The sequence below is a fragment of the Trachypithecus francoisi genome, unplaced genomic scaffold (assembly GCF_009764315.1).
Source record: "Trachypithecus francoisi isolate TF-2019V2 unplaced genomic scaffold, Tfra_2.0 Lachesis_group17, whole genome shotgun sequence".
In the NCBI taxonomy this organism is placed as follows: Eukaryota; Metazoa; Chordata; class Mammalia; order Primates; family Cercopithecidae; genus Trachypithecus; species Trachypithecus francoisi.
The window spans coordinates 31,188,760-31,212,477 of record NW_022681462.1 but is presented as its reverse complement, the minus strand read 5'-3'; the positions used below and the strand labels follow the sequence as shown (position 1 = coordinate 31,212,477).

The following is a 23,718-nucleotide window of genomic DNA, read 5'->3' as shown; positions in this document are numbered from 1 at the left end:
CTGATTCGATCAAGTGGAACAAAGGGTATCAGTGACTGAAGAGCAAATGAATAAAATGAAGCAAGAAGAGAAGTTTAGAGAAAAAAGAGTAAAAATAAATGAACAAAGCCTACAAGAAATACGAGACTATGTGAAAAGACCAAATCTACGTCTGATTGGTGTACCTGAAAGTGACGGGGAGAATAGAACCAAGTTGGAAACACTTTTCAGGATATTATCCAGGAGAACTTCCCCAACCTAGAAGGCAGGCCAACATTCAAATTCAGGAAATACAGAGAACACCACAAAGACATTCCTCGAGAAGAGCAACTCAAAGACACATAATTGTCAGATTCACCAAAGTTGAAATGAAGGAAAAAATATTAAGGGTAGCCAGAGAGAAAAGCTGGGTTCCCCCAAAAGGGAAGCCCATCAGACTAACAGTGGATCTCTCAGCAGAAACTCTACAAGCCAGAAGATAGTGGGGTCCAATATTCAACATTCTTAAAGAAAAGAATTTTCAACTCAGAATTTCATATCCAGCCAAACTAAGCTTCATAAGTGAAGAAATAAAATCCTTTAGAGACAAGCAAATGCTGAGATATTTTTTCACCACGAGGCCTGCCTTAAAAGAGCTCCTGAAGGAAGCACTAAACATGGAAAGGAAAAACTGGTACCAGTCACTGCAAAAACACACCTAATTGTAAAGACCACTGATACTAGGAAGAAACTGCATCAACTAATGAGCAAAATAACCAGCTAACACCATAATGACAGATCAAATTAACATGTAACAATATTAACCTTAAATGTAAATAGGCTAAATGCTCCAATTAAAAGACACAGACTGGCAAACTGGATAAAGAGTCAAGATTCATCAGTGTGCTGTATTTAGTAGACCCATATCATGTGCAGAGACACACATAGGCTGAAAATAAAGGGATGGAGGAAGATCTACCAAGCAAATGGTAAAACAAACAAACAAACAAACAAACAAAACGCAGGGGTTGCAATCTTAGTCTCTGATAAAACAGACTTTAAACCAACAAAGATCAAAAGAGACAAAGAAGGCCATTACATAATGGTAAAGGGATCAATTCAACAAGAAGAGCTAACTATCCTAAATATATATGAACCCAACACAGGAGCACCCAGATTCATAAAGCAAATCCTTAGAGACCTACAAAGAGACTTAGGCTCTCACACAATAACAATGGGAGATTTTAACACCTCACTGTCAACATTAGACAGATCAATGAGACAGAAAGTTAACAAGGATATCCAGGAATTGAACTCAGCTCTGCACCAAGTGGACCTAATAGACGTCTACAGAACTCTCCACCGCAAATCAACAGAATATACATTCTTCTCAGCAACACATCACACTTATTCAAAATTTACCACATAGTTGGAAGTAAAGCATTCCTCAGCAAATGTAAAAGAACAGAAATTATAACAAACTGTCTCTCAGACCACAGTGCAATCAAACTAGAACTCAGGATTAAGAAACTCATTCAAAACTGCTCAGCTACATGGAAACTGAACAACCTGCTCCTGAATGACTACTGAGTACATAACAAAATGAAGGCAGAAATAAAGGTGTTCTTTGAAACCATTGAGAATGAAGACACAACATACCAGAATCTCTGGGACACATTTAAAGCAGTGTGTAGAGGGAAATTTATAGCACTAAATGCCCACAAGAGAAAGCAGGAAAGATCTAAAATGGACACTCTAACATCACAATTAAAAGAACTAGAGAAGCAAGAGCAAACACATTCGAAAGACAGCAGAAGGCAAGAAATAACTAAGATCAGAGCACAACTGAAGGAGATAGAGACACAAAAAAACCCTTCAAAAAATCAATGAATCCAGGAGCTGGTTTTTTGAAAAGATCAACAAAATTGATAGAATGCTAACAAGACTAATAAAGAAGAAAAGAGAGAAGAATCAGATAGATGCAATAAAAAATGATATAGGGGGTATCACCACCAATCTCAGAGAAACACAAACTACCATCAGAGAATACTATAAACACCTCTACACAAATAAACTAGAAAATCTAGAAGAAATGAAAAAATTCCAGGACACATACACCGTCCCAAGAAAAACCAGGAAGAAGTTGAATCCCTGAATAGACCAGTAACAGACTCTGAAATTGAGGCAATAATTAAGAGCCTACCAACCAAAAAAAGTCCAGGACCAGACGAATTCACAGCCAAATTCGACCAGAGGTACAAAGAGCAGCTGGTACCATTCCTTCTGAAACTATTCCAATCATTAGAAAAAGAAGGAATCCTCCCTAACTCAATTTTATGAGGCCAGCATCATCCTGATACCAAAGCCTGGCAGAGACCCCCCCAAAAAAGAGAATTTTAGACCAATATCCCTGATGAACATTGATGCAAAAATCCTCAACAAATACTGGCAAACCAAATCCAGCAGCAAATCAAAAAGCTTATCCACAATGATCAAGTTGGCTTCATCCCTGGGATCCAAGGCTGGTTCAACATATGCAAATCAATAAACGTAATCCATCATATAAACAGAACCAGAGACAAAAACCACATGATTATCTCAATAGATGCAGAAAGGCCTTAGACAAAATTCAACAGCCCTTCATGCTAAAAACTCTCAATAAACTAGGTACTGATGGGACATATCTCAAAATAATAAGAGCTATTTATGACAAACCCACAGCCAATATCATACTGAATGGACAAAAACTGGAAGCATTCCCTTTGAAAACTGGCATAAGACAGGGATGCCCTCTCTCACCACTCGTATTCAGCATAGTGTTGGAAGTTCTGGCCAGGGCAATCAGGCAGGAGAGAGAAATAAAGGGTATTAAATTAGGAAAAGAGGAAGTCAAATTGTCCCTATTTGTAGATGACATGATTGCATATTTAGAAAACCCCATCATCTCAGCCCAAAATCTCCTTAAGCTGATAAGCAACTTCAGCAAAGTCTCAGGATACAAAATCAATGTGCAAAATTCACAAGCATTCCTATACACCAATAACAGAGAGTCAAATCATGAGTGAACTCCCATTCACAACTGCTTCAAAGAGAATAAAATACCTAGGAATCCAACATACAAGGGATGTGAAGGACCTCTTCAAGGAGAACTACAAACCACTGCTCAATGAAATAAAAGAGAACGCAAACATATGGAAGAACATTCCATGCTCATGGATAGGAAGAATCAATATTGTGAAAATGGCCATACTGCCCAAGGTAATTTATAGATTCAATGCCATCCCCATCAAGCTACCAATGACTTTCTTCACAGAATTGGAAAAAAATACTTTAAAGTTCATAAGGGATCAAAAAAGAGCCCGCATTGCCAAGACAATCCTAAGCCAAAAGAACAAAGCTGGAGGCATCACGCTACCTAACTTCAAACTATACTACAAGGCTACAGTAACCAAAACAGCATAGCACTGGTACCAAAACAGAGATATAGACCAATGGAACAGAACAGAGCCCTCAGAAATAATACCACACATCTACAGCCATCTGATCTTTGACAAACCTGACAGAAACAAGAAATGGGGAAAGGATTCCCTATTTAATTAATGGTGCTGGGAAAACTGGCTAGCCATATGTAGAAAGCTGAAACTGGATCCCTTCCTTACATCTTACATGAAAATTAATTCAAGATGGATTAAAGACTTAAATGTTAGACCTAAAACCATAAAAACCCTAGAAGAAAACTTAGGCAATACCATTCAGGACATAGGCATGGGCAAGGACTTCATGAGTAAAACACTAAAAGCAATGGCAACAAAAGCCAAAATTGACAAATGGAATCTAGTTAAAGAGTTTCTGCACAGCAAAAGAAACTATCATCAGAGTGAACAGGCAACCTACAGAATGGGAGAAAATTTTTACTATCTACCCATCTGGCAAAGGGCCAATGTCCAGAATCTACAAAGAACTTAAACAAATATACAAGAAAAAAATCAAACAACTCCATCAAAAAGTGGGTGAAGGATATGCACAGACACTTCTCAAAAGAAGACATTTATGCAGCCAACAGACACATGAAAAAATGCTCATCATCACTGGCCATCAGAGAAATGCAAATCAAAGCCACAATGAGATACCATCTCACACCAGTTAGAATGGCAATCATTAGAAAGTCAGGAAACAACAGGTCCTGGACAGGATGTGAAGAAATAGGAACAATTGTACACCATTGGTAGGACTGTAAACTAGTTCAACCACTGTGGAAGACAGTGTGGCAGTTCCTCAAGGATCTAGAACTAGAAATACCATTTGAGCCAACCATCCCATTACTGGGTATATACCCAAAGGATTATAAATCATGCTACTATAAAGACACATGTGCACGTATGTTTATTGCAGCACTGTTCACAGTAGTAAAGACTTGGAACCAACCCAAATGTCCATCAATGATACAATGGATTAAGAAAATGTGGCACATATACACCATGGGATACTATGCAGCCATAAAAAAGGATGAGTTCACATCCTTTGTAGGGACATGGATGAAGTTGGAAACCATCATTCTGAGCAAACTATTGTAAGGACAGAAAACCAAACACTGCATGTTCTCACTCATAGGTGGGAATTGAACAATGAGAACACTTGGACACAGGGTAGGGAACATCACACACCAGGGCCTGTCCTTGGGTGGAGGGAGAGGGGAGGGATAGCATTAGGAGATATACCTAATGTAAATGATGAGTTAATGGGTGCAGCACACCAACATGGCACATGTATACATATGTAAGAAACCTGCATGTTGTGCACATGTACCCTAGAACTTAAAGTATAATAAAAAAGAAAAGAAAAAAAAAAGAATGTGTGCAGAAAGTATGTAATAGGTTGGCTGTAATTTGACATTGGAAATGGAAACCCTAAAGTTACCTAAAATGCTATCTGTGCATACTGATGAGAAGATGCGTCTAGGGTGAATTATTTTAAAATTGTAAAACAACATATATGATTAGGATCCTATCAAAAAAATTGTATTTACATATGTTTATTCTTGCAGGGGAAAAGTTCTTCAAGTTCTTCCATAAACCACAACAAGCATTTAACAGCAGTTATCTTTGGAGATAGGATTACTGAAGATATTCATTTTCTACATTAGGCTTTTCTGTAATATTTGAATGCTATGTAACTTGCATATCAATATTTTTGTAATCAAAAAAACAATAAAGATAGAAATACTAAATGTCTATGCTAGCATTTGGGTTTTTGCTCTTTAACCTAATCATGTATAGTTTACTCAGATTGTTAGCTGAGGAACTTCTAACTAATTGAAATAACTTACAGGTACAGCAGAGCATCAGAATATTTGTCTTTGTACAAGCACAGATGTGAAATATTGTGATGGTATATTTCAGGCAATTTGATGATCATGCTGTTTGTGTGTGTGTGTGTGTGTGTGTGTGTGAGAGAGAGAGAGAGAGAGAGAGAGAGAGAGAGAGAGAGAGAATGAGTGGACTATGACAAAAATGTTCATATGAGAATGAGATCTGAATATTGGTTATGGAGAGGATTTCAAAAATTTGTGGCAGAATAAAAATACTCTGGGCAGTGTACGTTGGCTCAAGCCTGTAATTTCAGCACTTTGGGAGGCTGAGGTGGGTGGATCACCTGAGGTCAGGAGTTCAAGACCAGCCTGGCCAACATGGTGAAACCCTGTATCTACTTTTTAAAAAGCAAAAATTAGCTGGATGTGGTGGCGTGCACCTGTAATCCCAGGTAGTCAGGAGGGTGAGGCAGGAGAATCGCTCAAACCTGGGAGGCGGAGGTTGCAGTGAGTCAAGATCATGCTACTGCACTTCAGCCTGGGTGACAGAGCGAGATTCCATCTCAAAAAAAAAAAAAAAAAAAAAAGAAAAGAAGAAAAGAAAACAAAGAATAAAAATACCTGAAAGGCTAGTTTTAGTGTGACAGATATTGTTTCCAAATGATATTTTCATTCATCACAAAGATGTAGTTGTTGGTCTCACTCTTCCTACCTCCTTACTATGACATTTTCTATTTACCTTAAAATTCTTTTTATAAAAAAAGAGTGAGTTATATGTGTTCTTTGGTTTAAATCCCATTGAAGGAGCAGTTTATTGTATTAATCAGGAATTCACACCCTCATGGGTAGTCACAAGTTTTCCCCCATAAAAGTCACACAGTAGAGGTGGCCAGTGTAAATGCTCCTAGGTACATATCAATTAACTTCAGGGACTTTGCATAACAAATATTAGAAATGACTTTTCATTGGTGAAATTGTTGGCTAGTTAATTAACACAATGGATGATTCATGGGCAAAAATATTGATATTCAATATTGTGGATAGGCTAAAATATTTTAGAGATATTTCCCATGGTTATATGAATAACAAATCATATAGCTGGGCCTTAGGCCTGGATCCTTAGGGATGGTACGCAAGGTCTGAGCCCTAAATGCTTCTGTGCCCTGTGACTGAGATGCAGAATTTTTGCCTGCCTGACCACTCCCATAAGGTAACAATACTGCCTCTAAAAGGTAGCAGGTTTACCTCAAGTGCTCCTTTCATGCAAGGTATTGTTCAGACCACGTGTTAGGACAGGAAATTGAGAATCCATCAATACATTTTGTTGAGAATTGCTTTCCTTTTAATTGTTAGCAGTATAGTAAGAGAGTAGCTGAAGCTCTCCTACCTCAAACATTTTGGTAGCCACTATTTATCTGTCTTATCTATCTATCTATCCACCCATCTATTTATCCATCTATATTTAACAGTTGCACATAACCAAATTGGCAACTAGGTTATTTTTCAACACTCCTATTTCTAAACAAACAAACAAACAAACAAATGAAAATTAAAGCACATATGAAAAGAAGTCATAATGATCTTGGCTGAGAATGGAGTGGATTGATTGGCCTGTGTGAGTTTGTAGAGGTGTAATCCTTCTATAAATAAAGCCAATTTAGAAACCCTTGGCAAAGTACCCTAGGACAGGGATTGGTCTTGCTTAAGCAATAAACATTTTCTGGAAACACATCTGACTTCTCTCTGAGCTACTTATCTAGATACACAAACCACTGGATGATTTCATTTCTTATTTTATCTGATCTCCCTGCATGTGTTATTGCTGACAATTTCTTTTTTCCTGTGACTCCACCCTTCTTGTTCTTCTCTCAGCTGCCTGACTATTCTTTCTCAGTTTCCTTTTTTGGCTCCCTTTCTTAGTTACTCCCCTAAGTTCTGCTACTCCCTAGAATTCTATTCTTTGCTCTCTTCCTTTCTCTCCTTGGGCAATCTCATCAATTCAGTCGCCTAAAGAGCCTTATTTATATATGGTGTGCTGCTGCACTCCAGATCTATAGCTATGTCCCTAAACCCTCTCCCACATTCCAAAACTTACGTAAAACCGTTCACTCTGAGTGCATGCCCTCAAACTCGACTTGTCCTGGACTGAACTTAGCATCTTCCCCAGGGTTCTTCACCTCCCACATTAATTATGTTCCAAGTAATGCCAATTCTATCCCTTAGTTATTCCTCATCTGTCTCCACACTTCCTCATCCCTAATGCCATAAGCCCTAGTTCAGACACTCACCATCTCTTCACTGGATTATTTTTAAGGATGTTCTCTGCCTCCATTTCACCTCTCTCTCTACTCCAGTCTCCATGCAGTTTCAGTTGGATCTTTAAAGTACATAAAATTGTATCTCCCTATTTTGCCTTCAGCATAAATTCAAACTTTCTAGCAAGGAAGCCAATGGCCCTGCTAGACTCAATATAGCTATCATCAACTCCATTTCTCTCTGTCTGGAATTTCTACTGTAACACACCTCCAACCATTCCTATAGACATAATGTCCAATACATCTCTAATTAATCTTTGTTCGATGAAAATATACATGACAAGACTTATTTTAGTGGATTTAAAAATATATAAAAACGATTCTCCATTTATTTCCCCTGGCTATTTCAGAAACAGTCCTGTGCATAATCAAAAAATCCTTCATTTATCAGGTGAAGAAACTTAGCCTCAGAGACTTTTAAGTAAGCAAAGTCACGCAATCAGAAATGAATATGATGGAAGGAGAATTAGCTATTGAGATGCCCACTCTAGAACACAGGAGCCTTCAGATGCCAGCACTGCTTTTTCTAATTGCTTATCAGTAGGTACTGGGAACACGCTTAAGGAGGAAGCCTCAGCCTTTCTCCAGATCAGCTTCTGCTAATACATCAGATAGCAAAGAAAGAATGAACTCTGCATTTAGAGGAAATCTATCACGCCCAAATTATTAGTGATTCATAAAAAACAAATTGGTTTATCAATTCTAATGTTTTCAGGCCAAAACCATATCAAGCAAATGTGACAGACTTTCAAGAGCATTCAAAACACCACCTCAGAGTGGGAGATATAGGGGAGGGAGGGACAACCAGAATCAGAATGAGTACAAGATGCAGGTAACACAGATGATAAAACAGGAACATAGAATGCACTTGCTTCGCCCTGCCCACACCATATGTGGATACCTCTTCTCTCTTTTCACCATGCAAAACTATGTTTTTGTTGCTTCTCCATAGAAGCTTATTAAATACTTGAATTTCAAAATTGATCATGTCTTGTTAAAGAACATTGGATGTGATGTGATAGCATCTTACAAATACAAGGATCTTCCCTATATGTGCAAGTCACATATTCAGTTTAGCCCCAAATAATGCATAGGCTTCAAATTGTTTTAATCCCAGTGTGTGTGAGTCTCTCCTCAGCAAGGCTACGCCTGAAATCAAGGATTCCTTGGAGTCTGCATGATAGTGATGTTTACATAAGGGTTGGGATCACAATGGTGTTCCAAAAATACACATTCTATTCTAAAGAATCCACATCTTATTCTGTAGTGACATGGTCGGAAACCTTCAGATCTACATTCTGTAATGCTGTGAGCACAAAAATAATAGATTTCCATATGATTAAGGAGAATATGCTGATAATTATGGAAAAAGACAATGGTGAGTCAGAATATTATGGCAGCTGTGACAAGAAAACCCATGAAATGGATTACCATGACAAGAAAGCTGAACAAAATATAATTCATTGTAATGTAAAAGGCTATATCTAAAGTCACTTGATGATCTATATAAAGTGCTTTATAAATATGTTTTAAATGCATTGTTGTGAATCAATTTTAAAAACTTTTAGTGTCAGTTATATTCAAGATGTCAGAACTTTGGATTTTTAAACAAGTATCTCTCTTTTCTTAGATTACAAAGAAAGAAAATATTGCTGACATGAGAAACAATGTTATCTTTTGAAACAATCGGAGTCACCTTCTATTTGAGGAGTACCTTAAGAAATACAGAAGGGTTTCAACAAAGAAGGTTTAGCAATCTGGAAAACCACAAGAGAGGCAGTAAGTTAACACCAAAAGCAAACAAAAAAGAAACTCATGAGCATCCAGTATCAACCTGAGGACTATACAGTGTTAAATGTGTGTGGTCATTTGCTGATTGAAATTTATTCCTGCTACATAAGAAAATTGTTTCATCTAATTCAGTTTTCAGGGAAATTTTTCACCATAAATTATCCATCTTCTTTACCTTCTGAAATAAATTTCCTTTAATCTAAATAAATCTTTATCTGCTGCCTCTGGCCTGTCAGTGTCAACACCAATTATTGTGCTCTTTAGCATGCAGGGACAACAGGGAGAGTCATTGAGAAAGCTAAATATCTTCTGTTATTTTTATTCCCTGGATCTGTTGTTTTTCAAAGAGGTTTTTTGTTCAACTGTTTTATAGTTTCTGTGTGTATTTTTTTTTTTTCATTGTTCAGGTGTTGGGGGTCACATTTTCCCTGGGGTCAAGATACAATCCTTCAAATAACTCTCTACCTTTAAGGTTTGGTTACTGGTAATTGTCCAGGATGTCAGAAAGCCAAGAATATCAGAACTGAGTGTGCGATATGGTTAGGCTCTATGTTGCCATCCAAATCTCATCTTGTAGCTCATATAATTCCCACGTGTTATGGGAGGGACCTGGTGGGAGATGATTGAATTATGGGAGCAGGTCTTTCTCATGTTGTTCTTGTGAGAGTGAATTTGTCTCAAGAGATCTGATGGTTTCAAAAACCGGAGTTGCCCTTCACAAGTTCTGTTCACCTGATGACATCCATGTATGATGTGACTTGCTCCTTCTTGCCTTCTATCATGATTGTGAGGCCTCCCCAGCCATGTGGAAGTGTAGTCCATAAATCTCTCTCTCTCTCTTTTTTTTTTTTTTTTTTTGTAAATTGCCCAGTTTTGGGTATGTCTTCATCAGCATTGTGAAAATGAACTAATACAGTAAATTGGTACCAGTAGAATGGGGTGCTGCTGAAAAGGTACCCAAAAATATGGAAGCTGCTCTGGAACTGGGTAATAGGCAGAAGTTGGAACAGTTTGGAGGGCTCAGAAGAAGACAGGAAAATGTGGGAAAGTTTGGAACTTCCTAGAGACTTGTTGAATGTCTTTCACAAAAAATGCTAATAGGCATATAAAAAATAAGGTCCAGGCTGAGGTGGTTTCAGATGGAGATAAGGAACTTATTGGGAACTGGAGCAAAGGTGACACTTGTTAAGTTTTAGCAAAGAGACTGGTGGCATTTTGCCTCTGCTCTGGAGATTTTTGAAACTTTGAACTTGAAAGAGATGATTTAGGGTATCTGGCAGAAGAAAGTTCTAAGCAGCAAAGCATTCAAGAAGTGACTTGGGTGCTGTTAAGCATTCAGTTTTAAAAGGGAAAGAGAACATAAACATTTGGGAAGTTTGCAGCCTGACAATGCAATAGAAAAGAAAATTCCATTTTCTGAAGAGACATTCAAGCTGGATTCAAAAATGTGTATAAATAATGTGGAGCCAAATGTTAATCACTAAGAGAATGGGGAAAATGTCTCCAGGGCATGTCAGAGAACTGTGCGGCAGCCCTTCCCATCACAGGCCCAGAGGTTTGGGAGGAAAAAATGGTTTTGTGGTCTGGGTCCAGGGTCCCTCTGCTGTGTGCAGTCTAGGGACTTGGTGCCCTGTGTCCCAGCCACTTCAGCCGTGACTAAAAGGGGCCAAGGTATAGCTCAGGGTATTGCTTCAGAGGTTGAAAGCCCCAAGCCTTGGCAGCTTCCACATGGTGTTGAGCCTGCCGGTGCATGGAAGTCAACAACTGAGATTTAGGAACCTCCGCCTAGATTTCAGAGGATGTATGAAAATGCCTGGATGCCCAGGCAGAAGTTTGTTGCAGGGGTGGGGCCCTCATAGAGAAACTCTGCTAAGGCAGTGTGGAAAGGAAATATGGAGCTGGAGCCCCCACATAGAGCCCCTACTGGGGCTCCACCTAGCGGAGCTGTGAGAAGAGGGCCACCATCCTCCAGAACCCAGAGTCGTAACTCCATCAACACTTCCACTGTGCAGACACCCAACACCATCCTGTGAAAGCAGCCAGGAGGAAAGCTATATCCTGCAAAGCCACAGGAGTGGAGGTGCCCAAGACTATAGGAACCTACCTCTTGCATCAGCATGACCTAGATGTGAGACATGGAGTCAAAGGAGATCATTTTAGAGCTTTAAGATTTGACTACCCTGCTGGATTTCAGACTTGCATGGGGCCTGTAGCCCCATTGTTTTGTCCAATTTCTCCCATTTGGAATGGCTGTACTTACCCAATGTCTGTACCCTCATGGTATCTAGGAAGTAACTAACTTGCTTTTGATTTTACAGGTTCATAGGTAGAAGGGACTTGCTTGTCTTGGATGAGACTTTGGAATGTGGACTTCTGAGTTAATACTGAAATGAGTGGAGACTTTGGAGGGTTGTTGGGAAGGCATAGGTGGTGTTGAAATGTGAAGATATGAGATTTGAGAGGGGCTGGGGTGGAATGATATGGTTTGGTTCTGTGTCCGGAACCAAATCTCATCTTGTAGCTCCCATAATTACCATGTGTTGTGGGAAGGATCTGGTGGAAGATGATTGAATAATGGGGACGGGTCTTCCCATGCTGTTCTTGTGATAGTGAATGGGTCTCATGAGAGCTCATGGTTTTAAACACAGCAGTTGCCCTGCACAAGCTCTCTTTGCCTGCTGCCATCCATGTAAGATCTGCCTTGCTCCTCCTTTCCTTCTGCCATGATTGTTAGGCCTCCCCGGTCATGTGGAACTGTAAATCCATAAACCTCTTTCTTTTGTAAATTGCCCAGTCTTGGGTATGTCTTTATCAGCAGTGTGAAAACAGACTAACAGAGTGTGATTTGCTTTAAGGAGAGGTTTTAAAAAGTCTTTAAAAGCCAAAACAATCAGCTCAGGGCATACAGGTAGCTTTTTTTTTTTTTTTTTTTTAATCTCTTGGAAACCAAGTTCTTTGCTCCATAGTTTATGGTTGGTTTAATTATTAGTTGAGCTTTGTGCTATTATAATTAATGTTATTTTTCACATGGACATTCCAAAGTACCTTATAATATTTTCTTAATGGAAATATTACTGAGTTGTGGAAAAGAGATGAAAGGAAAGTCAATATCACTGATTATCAAGGTTTGCTATTAATGCAAATGAACTCTGGATTCAACCCATTTTTCTACCTATGGTATGGTCAATCATTCTAAATGACAGACAATAGGGGAAGCCTTCCCTGCTACCTAGTCTGGAGTGATAACTCCTTCTCTGTGTTCCTGCATCTTCTAATCTGTATGGTTGCCTGTACCACATTTTATGAAATTTTTCTGTTTATGTGTCAGCCTCTCCTTTCAGACTGCTGGTTCCTGGAGACTAGAATTTATGCTTCAGTGTCCTGGGTCCTATTTCATATAGGTGCTGAGCTATGCCTGGGTGATTAATTAATTCATCAACAGATCACAGGTACACAGAAGTTTAGCAATAGGAAAAGAAATTAATACAGAGCAGATCAAGCAGGGAAGGAGGGAGGAGGAGAGAAGACTTATAGTCATATGCACATTCTTCTGATAATGAAAAGTAAACATAAACAAGGCTATGCAGCATCAGTTGAAGTTAGTAGGGAAAATAAAATGCAAAAATGCAGTAGAGTATGAGAAGGGTGCCGGGGATAAGAATGTTTTCTTTTCTCAGTTGGGGTGGTAAAGGGAGTAGATAATAGGGATAAATTAGGCCTATTAAAATGTAGAGAGGGCAGAAGATTAATGTTTTCTCCAAAAAGGTGGCAGTCCTGAGCTCATTCTTTAATTAGTGTTTAACAGAGAAAAGAAAATTGGGTAATTAGAAAAATAACGACGACTAGGCAAAAACATCTCCTGTGAAAAGGCTCGGGAAGAAAAGGAATACACATTAACTACAAGATTAGTCCTGCATGTTGAAACATTAGGAAACCTGGCATGTTTGTTGAACACTTTTCCATGATTCGAAAAAGAAATGTTATGGATATGATCAAACATGCCCAAATACTCTTAAATGAAAAGGCTGATTAGCCTTATTTTTCTTCTTTGGGAATGCAGTCATGCCTCCATATCTGTGAGTTATACACCCATGGATTCAAGCAACTGAGCATTAAAAATTTCAAAAATATACAAATTAAAAATAACAATATAACAATAAAAATGATACAAATAGAAGACAATTCAGTATGATAACTATTTACATAGGATTTACATTACATTAGGTATTTTAATTAATGTAGAGATGGTTAAACGAGAGGATGTGTGCAGATTATGGGTAAATACTATGCTATTTTGTATCAGGGACTTGAGCATTCAGGGGTCCTGGAATCAATTCCCCATGAATACTTACAGATGATTGTATAATCTTTGTTACTTCCTCAGGTATCATGGCTCCCATCCCAAGACATTGAGAAGGTACAGGAAAAAAAAAAAAAAAAAAACAAGGCTATCAGGTTGGCAAAAACACTCATTTACGTCCAGGAGTGGTGGCTCATGCCTGTAATCCCAGCACTTTGGGAGGCTGAGGTGGGTGGATCAGGAGGTCAGGAGATGGAGACCATCCTGGCCAACATTGTGAAACCCCATCTCTACTAAATATACAAAATTAGCCGGAAGTGGCGGCTGTCTGTAATCCCAGCTCAGAAGGCTGAGGCAGGAGAATCGCTTGAACCCGGGAGGCGGAGATTGCAGTGAGCTGAGATCACGCCATTGCACTCCAGCCTGGGTGACAGAGTGAGACTCCATCTCAAAAACAAACAAACAAACAAACAAAAAAACCTCACTCACTTTAATATGTCCATGCATAGGTTTATATAAAACACAAATGTATACATATACACACTATTCTCATACAAAGTAATATGGTGATTTTCCATGAACCCCAGACATCAATTACATAACACAGCATAAAGATAGTGAGGAAGGCCACTGATTTAGAAATTTAAGAGCTTGGGTTTGTATTCTAGGTTCATCCCTTCCGGGCCTCATGAACTTAAGCTGGTCGTCTAAAGCAATTCAGAGTCTGTTTCTTACCTATAGAAAGGGAATAACAGAGTCATCCTGTGGAATATTATATCTAAAACATCTGATACATTGTCTGGCACAAGGCAAATTACTCAGTAAATGCTGATTTTCTTTCTTTTCTCAAGGATCAAAACAGGAAAGTGGTGCTGATTCAATTTTCTTCTGGAGCATTCCTACTCTCCCAAACAGTCGGGTAGCCAGGGATAGTGAACTGGCCATCGAGTTGGTTCAAACCTCTCCAGGTATCCAGGTATCTAAGGGTGTTCGCTTTCTGGTTGTATCTAAGGAAAGCCAGAAACATAGGCGTGGAGGAAAGAGTCAGGTGAGCTCCTGGTGGAACCTCCTGCCCTCTGCTCTGCCTGAGAGAGAGAGAACAAGACGTGCTCAGATCTCATACACTTCCTGGTTCCACTTTGGTTACACTTTTTCTAAGTAGACCAGGAGCTAATAGCCCTTTCTCCTTTGTGATGACATACCTGTCTTCTGGAAGCACATCTAAGTACATTTAATCTCCCTTTACTATCCTGACCAGCACCTTGTCCCAGGAAAGATCAAGTCTAAACAAATACCCACCTTGGGCTTCCACAGAGGTAACCATGATACCTAAGATTGGTCAGCAAGGTGGTTCAAGCTACTTTGCATTCTTCAAATATTGTTCTCTGCCTTTCTCCTTTGCAATGTACTGTCCTTTCCTTCACTCTGGCTTTCACCTCCCATGTGCTACTCCTGCTCAGGCATTAATCTGGACAAACTGTTTATAATAGCTGACTTATTAACAGGTTACTACCCTCAGGAATATTTGCATTTCTTTTGACTGAAATAGTCAAGACAGAGATGATCTTAGAAATGGTGATCATACTGCCATATTAACAAGAATGTGTCACAGTACAGAAAATCATAAAGATCCTTAAAACTCTCTATGTCTTAACTCTTCAATTTCAGGGATCATGTCTTCAAGTTGCTAGCCACATGGCTAGAACAGACAATTGAAAATATATGGCAGTGACTGCCTTGAATTTTCTAAATTAAAGAGTTTAGCACTGTTCCTATTAACTATGTACAGAAGTTCTTTTTTTTTTTTTTTTTTTTTTTGAGATGGCATCTCACTCTGTCCCCCAGCCTGGAGTGCAATGGCATGCTGGCATGCTCTCAGCTCACTGCAACCTCAGCCTCCTGGGTTCCAGTGATTCTCCTGTCTCAGCCCCCCAAGTAGCTGGGATTACAGGCATGCACGACCACACCTGGCTAATTTTTGTATTTTTAGTAGAGACAGGGTTTCACTATGTTGGCTAGGTTGGTCTCGAACTCTTGACCTCGTGATATGCCCGCCTTGACCTCCAAATGTGCTGGGATTATAGTAGTGAACCATCATGCCCAGCCCTATGCACTGCGATTCTAAAGGACAGTTCCATTCATTTAAGGAAAAAACAAAACAAAACAAAACTGATGTTGGGCATATGAGAAATCGGTAAACACAATAATGAGCAATGACATCATGGGCAGTAAGCCTCATGGATATAGTCAACATAAATCCTCTTCCAAGCACTTTGGCATGGGGGTCATAAAATTAGTAAATTCAGCAATGAGCAGTGTTTCATATTTAAACTTCAGGAGAGAATATACTGTTCTGTCTTGTGGCATTTCACTTGCAAATTTGATTCTAATTTGATTGGTTAAGAAAAGTCTCACACATTGAACATTGAAGAGCACACTGTTAAAAAATCAGACTAACTGGCAATCTCATAAACTGAAGAGAGGTGAATATTACGGTTTATTAAGCATAGGTTAGATGTATCCAACAAAGACACAGTCCCTTGATAATAATGCTTTATATTTTATGAGAGCTTAGTTTTCACTCCTTTCACTAATTTAACTGCATTGATACTAATTTCTTTCACCTTCTGATAGACATTATTATCCAGAATTTAATCACTTTGAAAGCACTCTCCTTTCTGTAGTCCCACATTCCTATAAATCTGAAAGAGCAAAGACCTCAAACAAGGGTAAGAGCAGAAGACGCCCATGATGTAACTGGCGAGCTCACTTCCTGAGGTGTCTTTAGGTGCTCTGGTGTCATACTTGAATTTTAACAATGGTGACTCTATCATGGACTCACTACCAGCTCCTCCTCCATTGGAGTTTATTGTTTTTACCCAGATTTTTTCATGTGTATAAGGAGTGACACAAAACCACAAAATCTGGAAACCCCAAATTCTGGGTTCTAAAGCATCAATCCTTTTCTAAATGTTTTTTTATATTGTGCACCCTGCTAGTATTTCAGAGTGACTACTGCCATAGTCATAAATGTTCAGTGGGTAGGATACATGGGGAAGTGGGATGGCCATGAGTCCATTCATATCACAAGTTGGAAACTTATTTTCTCCCAAGCTCTAGGCCAAATAATTTAGGTAGTAGCTACCACTCAAGTAGGGAATGCTTGGGCTCTGCCTAACCAAACAAACGTTGGCACATCTCTAGGCTACAAAAAGCAAGTATGGATACCAGCTTATGACTCAACTACTGAGACTTGCCTACATTAAGATAATTCCATGTCAGAGTAAGAGACTGGAGGTGAGCCTCACTGGACAGAGAAGGGCTGACGCACACATCAAGGGTCAGGTTGGCACTTGGTGATGGCTCTACAGTAGGTATCTGTAGAGAGGATGGAGAAGTTTGGGCAGTAGAAAATGAATGTTCTGAAGTGGAAGAGCACAGGCTTGGGAGTCAAACAGATTCAGGACGTAATTCTGGCTTCATCATGACTAGTTTTATGACTTGGCACAAATCATTATATGTTTATCATTGCCATTCTTGTACGATGGGAATAATAACATCTGCCTTATATTAAGACTGTAAGGATTTGAGGTAATTCATGCTGATTTCTTGGTACATAAGATTTGACGGCAATAAATAATAATTATTCTTAGGAGAGTAGGGAAAGAAGCGATACATTATAATCCAAGCAGACAATCTGTTCATTCAATTGTTTAAACATGAAGTCCACAAACCAACCTACTCTACAAGTGAAGCAATTTGCTAAGATTTGGGTATCCAGTGGTGAACAATGAGTCTGGGCCCTGCCTTCATAGATCCTACTATCTAAGCAGCCATTAAGCAAGAAAGATACACATAAATAATTGACTACAGATGGCAATAAGTGCTCTGAATAGAGATCTCAGTGGGAAAATAACAGCGTGTACCAATGAAATAACATACTCACAGAGACCTGAAAGATGAGTAGGTATTACCTTTAAGAACTTAGAGGGGAAAGGACTCCAGAGATGGAAAACAGTGTGTGCATGCAATATACAGAAAGAAAAAGGGCAGCGGTTTGAAGGTTAAAAGTACTCAGTGAATAAGAGACAGAATGGCTTTGGAGGATTGGGCACAGGCGAGACTATGCAGGGACTTCAAGAATCACATTAAAGAACTGTTTAAAGCACTGGAAAGCCCCTGGAGTAGTTTTGAGCAGAGATGCTGCATGATCCAATTTACTTCTTAAAGTGATCTTTCCAGAAGCTGGATTGTGTATTGGGGTGGTTGGCAAACGAGAAAACAGAAAATTATTGTAGGAGTTCAGAGAGAGATGGTGATGACTTGGCCCAAAGTATAGGGAGTGGCTTCAGAGAAGTCCAGGAAGAAGTAACCATTGGCCATTCCAGCAGCTAGGTAAGACTTTTCAGCAGGAAACAAAATTAGCCAATAAAAAGGGAAATCAAAGCAGAAGATAGTAAGCATTTAGGTTTGTTGAAAACTGGCAGTAGTTCCACTGCTGAGTTGGTGCATGTAACGCAAAATAGGAATTCATTTTCTATAAAATCTGTGCAGTGCCAAGAGATTAAAATAGGCCCTTAGCTGTGACATGCAAGTTTCTGTGACTATAGATAAGGTAGGACATGGACTCTGAAAGTTATGAGGTAGGGGCACAAGGTCACAGGAAATAGCATGATTTGCTCATGTTTGCCGAATCTGAAATGATGGCTGGCAATTCACTTAATATCCTATAACTAGGAATAGGATCAGTCTCAGACACTAGGAAGAGCTGAACTAACATGAAAGCTATGAGACCCAATCTTAGGACCCAGCTGTCCCCAGGCAGCAACAAAGGGTGATTGTTGTGCTTTATTAACTTAATTTGAGTATATGGTTTTACAGTCTCCCAGTCAGAAAAATCTGTAATTACATGCATTTTACAAAAAAAAAGATGTTAGATCAGGTAAAATGACACATTCAAAGACATAATTTCACTACCCTGCCACATAAGCAAAACATCACTTATCTATTTTCTGTATAATGGTGTTTTTCATTTACTGTTTGATAGTGATGCAAATCCACTTTCTCAGGACTATAGAGAGCTCTGGGTATTAAAAGATGTGGACTTTGTCTTCTCTACAGTTTGGTTTGTGACCTGTGGTTCCCAATACAATACTACTTCTCAATTTCTTGACCTCAAGCGATCCCCCTGCCTCACCTCCCAAGTTCTGGGATTACAGGTGTGAGCCACTGCATCTGGCATATGCAATACCAAGTGACTAGCAAAATAATGAGCAATGTCTTTCATGTCATTCCATGAATATCAGGAAGCAAAAACACATAGGTCTTTCACTTGTTTGTTTGTTTTCAAAAGCAAAAATCTTTCTGAATTGTTTTGCATTTTTAATGTTCTAAATCATGTTGCTTCCAGTCTTAAAAAAAAATGATGTTTTGGTTTTCCACCATGGGCTTGGATGGATGATTAAATCTGATTACCTCTAGAAGTCATTAAGGGACAATCAGAAGGACTGAGGATTAGGATTAGAGTAAGGACTGAGATTGTAAACTTGGACTCGATCTGTCAAAATAAACAGTTCTATTCTTGCTCACGTGGAATTGTTTATTTTACCTTTCAAATATGTTAAATCAAGATTCACAAACCGAAATATCACATGAATATGTTCTCTGTGCTGTTTGATTTTTTTCCCCAGGCATGAAAATCAAATTTACAATGCTAATATTTCTCCAGAAATGTTCTGAGTGGTACACTTTTCTTCAAACAGGCAACAGATTTGGCCATCTATAAACATGCTTATAGTCCTATTGGAGTAAAGAAGCAGGTATATGGAATTCAATATATGGACTATAAAACCAACAGAACACTCATACATTAGAAAGCTGTCATCAAGAACAGTCAACTGTTCCTTTACATAATTGAGTTCAATAAACATTTACTAGGAGTCTTTAAATAAAGGTCTGCTAGTTGCTGCAAGGAATGAAAACTAGATAAAGCTCTTGTTCTCAAGGAAATTAAAATACACGAAGCAAACTAAATTATAGATTTTTTTCATTAAGTCATTATTAGGCAGAAGGAAGAAACAGGTTTGAATTTATATTTGAATTTGAATTCTGAATATCGCTTGTTCTTCAAAGCAGGAATCTAAAGTCAAATAAAGCGTGTTCGCACACACACATACATAAATGTATACACACACATAAATACAGATGTATATAGCCCAATTTTTCAATTGCAAATATATATTAATAGAAATAATTTATATAATTAATATTAATAAGTATGTATAGTGATGCATGGGTATTTTTCCTCAAATAAATAAAAGATTGCTTGTCTTCTTAAGAGTATAATAGAACTCCTTATTACCTAATCTTTTTTCACTACCTAGAGATATTTGCCTGAGTCTGGTTTTAAGCTATAATATAAACTATATATACAGACATTGAGTCACACACCCACCATCATTCCCTATCCCCCACCACACACCTGCATACTTTAGTGTGAAAAAAAAAAAAAAAACACATCATGAAAATATAATTTTGAAGTTAAATTATGCTAAACTTGTCTGAAATTGAAAACATTTTGAAGCACTGCTAAACTTAGTATAGTTGTCCTAAGAACAACATCTCACATTAATTTCTCTGTATTTAAAAATGGTGATGTCCTGCATTTGCCATCTATGGTGTCACTGTTCTCTTGGCATGACGGTGTAAAGCCTCCTAATCTGAAGCATCAGCACGTGCAGGGAGTATTTCCTGATGTATCCCACCTTTAATAATTTAGTATGTTGACTTATACTTTCCACATGAGTAGTCTTGTCTTAACAGTAGTAAATACAGCTACAAAGCAGTGAGGAATGGCAATTGGCTGAGGGCAATAATTACACTGCCTTGACTTGAATTAAAATTTTTAAACAGCAAATGAGATTACCAGTCTAAAGATGACCTTAATTTAAATGCCAAGCTGCATTTATCTCATCTACAGTGTAATTTTCCAGAGGTGTAGAAAAATACAATTTTAACGGAAATCCATTGTTTAAAAAAATACAATTAAAGTCCCTGGTCCCTCCTCACCACACCCTTTGATTTTGTTTTACAGGCAAGATATGCAGACTGATTTAGAGGTCAGAATGAAAACATTCAGATCCTGTCCTCATGGCCAGACATGACTTTCAGTACCATCTTCATTTTTAATGATTAATAGCTGGATATGGGAAAAGTAAATGCCAAAGAGGTGAGAGGTGGAGGAAGAAAGGAAAATGACCTTCTCTAATCCCTGGAGCTATAAGGAACCTTACACATGATAAGAGCTCAAACCACCAATTGATTAATGAGAAAACCCAAGACCCAGAAAAGCCAAGTGATTTTTCTAAAAACACAGAGCAAGAAGGCAGCACTGTCCAGCAGAGGAGATGCTGACCTGGGATTTACAGACAGAAAAATCTATGAATCCCATCTCTTTTACTTATTAGTTCTGTGAAGGCAACTTATTATCTTTGAGCCTCAATTTCTGCATCTGTAAAATGGAGAAGGGAACAATTCCAATCTCACAGGTCAGTGAGAATGCATACATGCCGGACTTACACAAGTGCTCAATAAAAGACACATTTTATCGTCAATGACTTCCCAAGGCCAGAACCCAAATATACTGATTCCCAGCTCAAGTTTGCTTCTATTACACTACTTTACCTTTCACTAACCCAAGACTATACCCATGGTCTCATGAATCACATCAAATACTTGATGTACATGTAAGTGGAAAGGGACAGAGGAACAAGAAATAATTAAGAACTAATATTTCTTATTGGTTGATATGAATGAACATTCAGTTTGATAGTTACCAATGAACTATTATTACCAAAAACACTAAGGTTTATAAGATAAAGGTCAAGGGTTTTTAAAAATCTGCTCATTTTATGAATATGAAAGCCTACAAACAAAACAAAGCTGAAGGTTAGTCACTGAGAATTGTGGAACAGTAATTTCAATAGGAAGTTCCTCTTCATCAGTGACCTACAATCCTATATACACTTTACACACTTACAATCACTCTCACACACACACTATTACACACACTCCCAAAATAGGCATCAAAGTAGTTTCATCATTCTCAGTATGGTAGGACTCAGCAGATGCATGACTGAGTAGGTTATATTTCTGAGAGTAGCAAAGAGATGGATTCTTAGAAAAGTTTTACAGATTAGAAGCTAGGTGCGGTGGCTCATGCCTGTAATCCCAGCACTTTGGGAGGGTGAGGTGGGCAGATCACAAGGTCAGGAGTTCGAGACCAGCCTAGCCAATATGGCAAAACCCTGTCTCTATTAAAAATGCAAAAATGTGGTGGGTGCCTGTAATCCCAGCTACTTGGGAGTCTGAGGCAGAGGAACTGTTTGAACCGGGGAGGTGGAGGTTGCAGTGAGCCAAGATCATGCCATTGCACTCCAGCCTGGGTGACAAGAGCAAGATTCTGTCTCAAAAAAAAAGAAAAGATAAAAAGAAAAAAAAAAAGAAAAGTTTTACAGATTAGCTCATTTAAAGATTTGTTTTACTGTTCTCATTAATCAGAGAGAAGATGAATAAATACTAAAAGGCAAGACAAGAAAACAAGAAGAAAGGAAAACAGAAAGGAGTTAAAGTATGATGACCAGTGGGCAATAGTCTTCTTTACAGACAATCATACGGTGGTTTTGGCTAAGTTAAGGCTTGCGATAGAGTGAAAACAACTTTGAATCAGGAGAAAGGTGTCCTAGTTTCTAACTTCAGTCTTGCCCATATGTAGTTAGATTACATTTGATAGTTGTTTAACATTTCTGCTAACTACCTATAAAATAAATAATTTTCCTTATCAGTATGAAAACGAGATGGTTAGATCAGAGTTTCTCCAAAGTTACGTCTGCAATTCTGTGACTCCATGAATATTCACCACTGCAGACCTCAAACTCTTTTTGAAGATGAAAAATCCCATGTTTTCAATATATAATTTTAGGGAAAATTCACTAACCAGTTTGATGAATTATGGTAGGACTTTTCACTGGGTCCTAATGCTCTAAGTAATTCTACTGTCTAGAATGGGTCATGACTAGCCAATTAATCAGGTTTTCCTTATATCTCAGATTATGTCTAAATCTGGAGAAGTAAAAGATGTCCATGTTTGGTTACATTTAACCACACCCTAAATTCCGAGTTGTTTTCAGTAAACTGAACCAAGCACTGTTTGTAGATGAAATGTCTTAATTAGTATCCATGTAGTCACCGTCATTCACACTGCAGCATTGAAATATGTATGTAATCACTCACTCTTCCCTACAGAGATATATTAGTAAGGCATTTCTGCTTCTCAAATAATGTTTTTTGTTACTCTTCATATTTTCAAGTTTCTCTAAATAACACTTGCTGTCTCAGCCTCAACTTTAAGATGACTCAAGAAACTACTTCTGAAGTTGAGTATATACTGAGATTACTTGTTTTCCTATTGGAAACCAGTGAGGAGTGAAGAAAAAAGTGAGGAAGGGAAGGAAAAGGACACCTGAATTGGAAGAAGTGAGACTCTCTTGTTCATCTAAATTGAAGTCAGTCCCTTAATAGGATTTGCAGGGATTACATCTTAACCAGTCCTTAGCACCATTCTGGCACACAGTAAATATTGAATAAATATTTCTTGGAAGAAAGAGACATAGTAAATAAAGACAGCCAATAAGGAAGAGAAGACTTAATTCATGCTGGGGTTTGTTGGAATACTGATAGGAAGTGAGAGTAAAATCTTACCAAAGTTTGTTTTTTTCCCCTAAACTAGTTTCATATCTCATACTATTCTGTTTTGTGGTTTTGTCGTTCCTTAAAAATACTGGTAAATTGCGAATTTCCTCAGATAAGGAAAGCATAAAAGTGGTCATCTCCTGGCAAAGTAGTCCAGGAAAATGCTGTCTGATTTAACTTTTTGAATAGTGTAAAGTATGAGTATGAAAGAGAACATTTCACCGAGGAAGTTTAAGGTCACCATACATATAAGATTCTAGCGGTCAATACACTAGAACAGCTGCAGCCTATTTTAA

The 23,718-nt window shown here is 38.3% G+C and overlaps 1 protein-coding gene and 1 long non-coding RNA gene across 4 annotated transcripts in view; one reads left to right on the top strand and one right to left on the bottom strand.

The window, feature by feature from the left end:
* The window catches only part of CTNNA2 (catenin alpha 2), a 1,168,663-nt gene that overhangs the window by 435,846 nt on the left and 709,099 nt on the right, over positions 1-23,718 (bottom strand). The gene's annotated exons all lie outside the window — the stretch shown is intronic.
* On the top strand, positions 8,842-22,538 carry LOC117062101. The gene is made up of 4 exons (XR_004428215.1): positions 8,842-8,959; positions 9,212-9,360; positions 20,766-20,900; positions 22,232-22,538. It is a non-coding gene; the product is annotated as an uncharacterized LOC117062101 (long non-coding RNA).